We start from the raw sequence: 5292 nt of genomic DNA, 5'->3' as shown, positions 1-5292 counted from the left end.
ACACACTGAACAGCTGGATGGCTCCTCGGTCAGCTGACTGTAAGCAGTTCAGCAAATGGCAAAGAAATAATCAGCAAACATAACCACTTTTGAAAAGTTCATGTGTCAAAAGTAAATGTTTGAGGAAAATATTTCTCTTTATCTTAAAGCGCTTTATTAACATACACAGACAAGGGGGAAAGGGCGATGAATGGCAGGGAAATATCAGAAAAAAACCCTGCATTGCTGCTTGTAATAATACCTGAGCATGTTTCCTGTAACCCTAAAGCTGTGTTTACACCACAAGTGTTTCAGCTGCTTTTTTAATGAACCGATATGTTCATATATTAATCCAGCTGTCTACACTGCCCACATAGCACTCCCACTGTCTGCTGGCAGGGGCAATTTTAACACTGACTTCTTTCATTAAATGTATTACTATATAGTCTTGTTGTTATTAGGGACAATATATAAGTTGTATTATTAATTCGTACACACATATATGTATATATGTTTCTTATATCAAAAGATGAACGAGTGTCAAATAGTCTGAGTTATAAAGGGAAAGATCAAAAAAATGTTAGAACTGCCCCCGGTCTCCCCTACAGTCAGCACACTGGCTGCTTCTCCTGTACAAACAATCCAAGATCAGCGATGTGGCAGTTTGGTGGAAAACTTGTTGAGGCAATGTCATGATTGCTGTATGTGGCAATCACCTTTTAAAGGTGAATTTGTATGTGTTAACTGTCCTCACATTTCCTAAACCTTTCACTGCATGCCATAACATTTGTTGGCCCCATTTTTAATTTAACATGTTTTCAGATTTTTATTTTTAAAATGAACAAAAAATGTCTTTGGGACCTGGGTGTTAATGTCTGTTTGACTGACAGCAGCTGACAGGTTGCCAGAGTACCAGTGTTTTGGGAGAAAGAGGCAAACTAATTAAACTTGTCCTGTAGCTACATGTCATGGGACGGTCCTATGTTGTGAGCAATGATTTTGAAAAGTAAAGACTAGACCAGCATCTAACTGGCTCAAAGTGACAGTAGCAACTACGACTAAATCCTGTTTAATGTGCTACAGCTGAGCAGCTAATTATTCATGTAGTCTACAAACTGGCATTAGCGGTGGACTTTTCAGTAGCTCATTCAACAAGCTAAGGTGCAGGACAACATGATTAGATGGCACAGAAACCTAAGAAGGAACGCTAATGTGGGTTGTTGTCCAAAGTCCGTGGCTTTTATGTTGCAGGCTGTTGTCTGGTCGAGTTACTGTTTTATGCAATATTTGATTGGCTGTATTGAAATAAGGAGACCATTTTCGTAGATGGTGCCCAAAACAGTATTCATTTGAATTCTTGCAAAACAAAGGGATGTAAATTTCTCCTTCAAAAGGAGAACCATGCCAAGTGATTTACAAAGCTGATATGCAGGAAGTAGCACTGCATTATATTGTGTGTGTGTCTATTTTTAAAAAAATTGTTGTAACTGATGACACTAACTAATGACACAGTATGAAATAGCTTCTCTTGTTTCAACTTGTTGCTTCATGAATCCGTAATGTGCCTTTAGATGCAAGACATTTCATTTCAGAACAAATGTGAATTACCTTTGTGACTTTTCTGGTGATAAGTCGGGGGGGTGGAACATGGAATGATCGCTCTTCATCGAGGGAATACTGGAAGCTGTAGATCCAGTTCCACTCAAATGTGAACTACAAAGAGATTAACCTTAATGTGAAATCTTGACTTTTTCGTTTGACTGTTTGACTCAGTGCCTGGCAGTGTGGCACGTCAGCCTCTGTCAAGCCAATTTAAAAATATTTTCATTACAGAGCACAAAATGTGGAATTACCGTTTGGGCCTCTCATCACTAAAGTCGGGTGGCATGTATAAGGATGCCCCACTCTTGATGGAGACTCTGCTGGGACTGGTGGACCCATCTGCAGTCATCTGTGAACTAAGAGCAGAAACTGTTTTACCAACTCAAAACTGTGACAGAACAACAGTAAAAACCTCTCACAAAACTGATTATTACATCATCGGCAGGGGCACTGAATCATCTATTGCTTTTAACTGTAATCAGAGTCAGTCAGACGATAATGTTTATAATGGCTTTTTAAATATTCCAAGGTTTATTCAAAAAGCCAGTATGGTAAATGGTCTTATACTTGTATAGCGCCTTTCTATGCTTTTACAGCACACTCAAAGCGCTTTCACATTATTCGCCCAGTCACCCATTCGCACTCCCAAGCTCGTGACATCACCGGGAGCAACTGGGGGTTCAGTGTCTTGCTCAAGGACACCTCGACATGTTGACTGGACAAGCCAGGAATCGAACCGCTAATCCTCCAGTTAGGAAACGACCCACTCTGCCTCCTGAGCCACAGCCGCCCCCAGTACAGTTCTTGGGGTTAAATTCTGTTGCAAATTATTTCCATTTGACAATAATTTTACACCATCACGTCGGTTTCTGGACTTTAAAAAACTTGTTAAATAAGGCAAAACTTAAAACGCTCCACTGCAGCGGACACCACCCCCTCAGATGGGCTGAAACTTACATCCCTGGTGACCCTCTGCAGGAGCTGGCTGGCTGATCAGAGGATCTGTCTGACACCATGGAGGACCCTGTGGAGGCAGACCTCTTCCTCTTCCTCTCAGCCATTTCTACTGTGAAACTGGAAGTACTGTAAATCATTTATCATTTCCATTCATCTGCTTCCTGTTTTTATGAGTCTTCTCAAGATGATGTTTAGTAAATATTGCATTGTAGACACCACACCCTGAGATGAACAGACAAGATTTGTTTCCACTGATGCTCTGCAGGATTATGCTCCTATTGCTTTAAACAAGTTTGACAGCTTCAAAACAAAAAGAAAATAAAATGATATGAAAATCTGATACAATTATTAAAGATAAAAGCCCTAGGCTTGGATCATAGAGGCTGTGTTATAGCTTTACTTTTTGACAAAGCTTATACTGTAGTTAGGCCTGGACTGCTGGAGGGCCTCCCATGATGCTCTAAGTTTCTTTCCCCTCCCCCTGCTCTCATCTCCTTCCCCCTCCTGATTCTGAAAAAGAATTAAAGTCATCAAATACATATAAGTAGTAACACAAGGACTGTCTGTGAACAGCTCCTCATGTCCATGTCTACAGGCACATTCAAGATGACCAAGATCCACAGTGAATTGATCACAGTGCATGTCAGTTAGTTTTTGGTAATGCCACTGAGTGTGACACCTCAGGGTATGATGGAAAACACCTTGCTCTCCCCTGATCTCAGAGCTGATTGAGATGCTGGGTGGACAACATGAGGTTATATAGAATCGTACCATTTCTTGTATAATTACAGCGATTGTTACTTTTTTAGTTGGTATTTGCACTCTGAAGGTTTATGTTGACCAAATAAATGTGTGGTTGATGGTGACTTCTAAGTGAAGCTGAATACAGTCAGCGTACAGTACAGTACATATAGTTCCCATAGACTTGTTAGGTAATTTCTTAGTTAGATAGATATTCAAAGATTTGTTGTCTAGAAATGTTTAGTGGAGACAGGATGTCTAGCTCAGGCTGTTAAATGCTTAGTTATTCTGATGTGCCCATGTGTGTCAGATAAAGAAATCAGGGGTAAGGGAGCTAAAATAGAGGGAGAGAAGTGAGAGAGGCAGGTGCAGGTGGGCAAACCTGACATTTATGGTATCTTTTGCTGAGCAGACAGTTCATATATTTTGTGTGGACAGAGTTCACCACAAATTTAAGGCATATATGAGCAAAGCAAAATTTTCCATTACACTGCTTTCAAAATCAAGCTTCCTCTTGCTGTTTTTTCAGGATCACCAACCCTGTCTAACAAAAATGTGGTTGATGGTGATTTTATCAAAGAAACTTAATACAGTAAGCTTACAGTACATTGCATATATTGTAGTTCTGATAAACTGCAAGCAATGTGTTGCTCTATACAATATGGTCTGATTTAATTTGTCAAGTATTAATTAAGTGACACAAAAGCCTTTGGTAAGCAGGATGTGAAGATTCTTTCAATATCAATCCAGAGGTGAAGCAGTGGCAGCCTAATGTATCTGACAGATCAACAATGGCTGTAAATGTATTTATGCAGTTTCAAATCAAGCCTGGTCAGCTCATATCCAACAGCAAACTGATATGATGATGCTTTATATGAGAATTATAGCCCAGATACATGTTCAGACACAATAAGTAGCAGTATGGAGATCAACACAGATCAGCCTGTTCACTCTCACTGTCACATACAAAAACGTCATTAAAACAACAACAGTTTGGACCCTGGTTAGAGGCAGAAAGGTTTGGTTTGATGATCGGGATTGGATCTAGGATGCGAGAGCTTCTGTGACTTCCTGTATAAACCGAAGGCTGGTGATAGCTCCTAAATGTCGGAGTGGAAAGTACAAAATGTGTCTGAAATGTAGATACGTCCACGTACCAAGTGGCACAAAGTCTAAATGCCTCACACTTGTACGTAAATGCAGTACTTGAATAAACGTACTTTACTTTCCACCACTGTTTTTACTGCATACTAACTAGAATAGAAGGAGACTATGGAACAATCATCTTCTTTTTCATCGTCCAAGTGTAATATCGTGGGAAGACGACAAGTCTCGTGTATGTTTTCTTACGTCTCGTTTATGTCCGTAGCATATAAAATGTGGTTTTGCCCACAAACGGGTATCGGTTGGTCAGTCGGTTCCTCCAGGAAGCCACAGCTGTACCGTTGAGCACTTCAACAGAAAAGGAAAAAATGTCCACAGTCGATGTAGTAACAACCACAACACAACAGCAGAAACCTGATCTTGTCCAACCACACACAAGCTAAACAACGGGATCCTAATTAGGTACCAACCTTTACTGTATAAATAATTAGATCCTTGATGCAGTTTAATTCCCAGATATGTCTGTAGAGCTGCCACGTACAGTCTGTCGCAGGTTGTTGTAAACAAAGATAGGAAAACCCCTCCTCGCAGCCTTTTTGGCTGTAGTTCATGTTCCAAACACCAGGGTATGGCGTCTTTTCTGTTTTTATTCATGATACTCATATTTCACTTTGATTATTGCAGATGAGAAACAATCGTCCGTAAAAAAACGTAAAAATAAGCCACTGCAGGTAGAAACTCTGCAATCAAAACCTTACTTAGGTTAAAGTAGTCTATAATCATAGAAATGTACGTAAAGTATCAAAAGTTCACATTATGCAGAAAAGGGCTCCCTGACGGTGTTTTACTGTTATATAATGTATTAATATACTGTATGTTGAGCCTTTCTGCTTTACAGCAGTGTAAAGT

General features: G+C 39.9%; 1 long non-coding RNA gene across 1 annotated transcript; it reads right to left on the bottom strand.

Moving 5' to 3' along the window:
* Nucleotides 1–2199, bottom strand: LOC109953730 (uncharacterized). Its single transcript, XR_002273963.1, has 3 exons — nt 1833–2199; nt 1588–1692; nt 1–37 (listed from the first exon to the last, which is right to left on the bottom strand). It is a non-coding gene; the product is annotated as an uncharacterized LOC109953730 (long non-coding RNA).
* Nucleotides 2200–5292: the final 3093 nt, after the last annotated feature.

This window comes from Monopterus albus, unplaced genomic scaffold, assembly GCF_001952655.1.
Source record: "Monopterus albus unplaced genomic scaffold, M_albus_1.0 scaffold1116.1, whole genome shotgun sequence".
NCBI classification, from domain to species: domain Eukaryota; kingdom Metazoa; phylum Chordata; class Actinopteri; order Synbranchiformes; family Synbranchidae; genus Monopterus; species Monopterus albus.
Note: the sequence above shows the minus strand (reverse complement) of the source record. Positions and strands in the feature narration are given on the sequence as shown.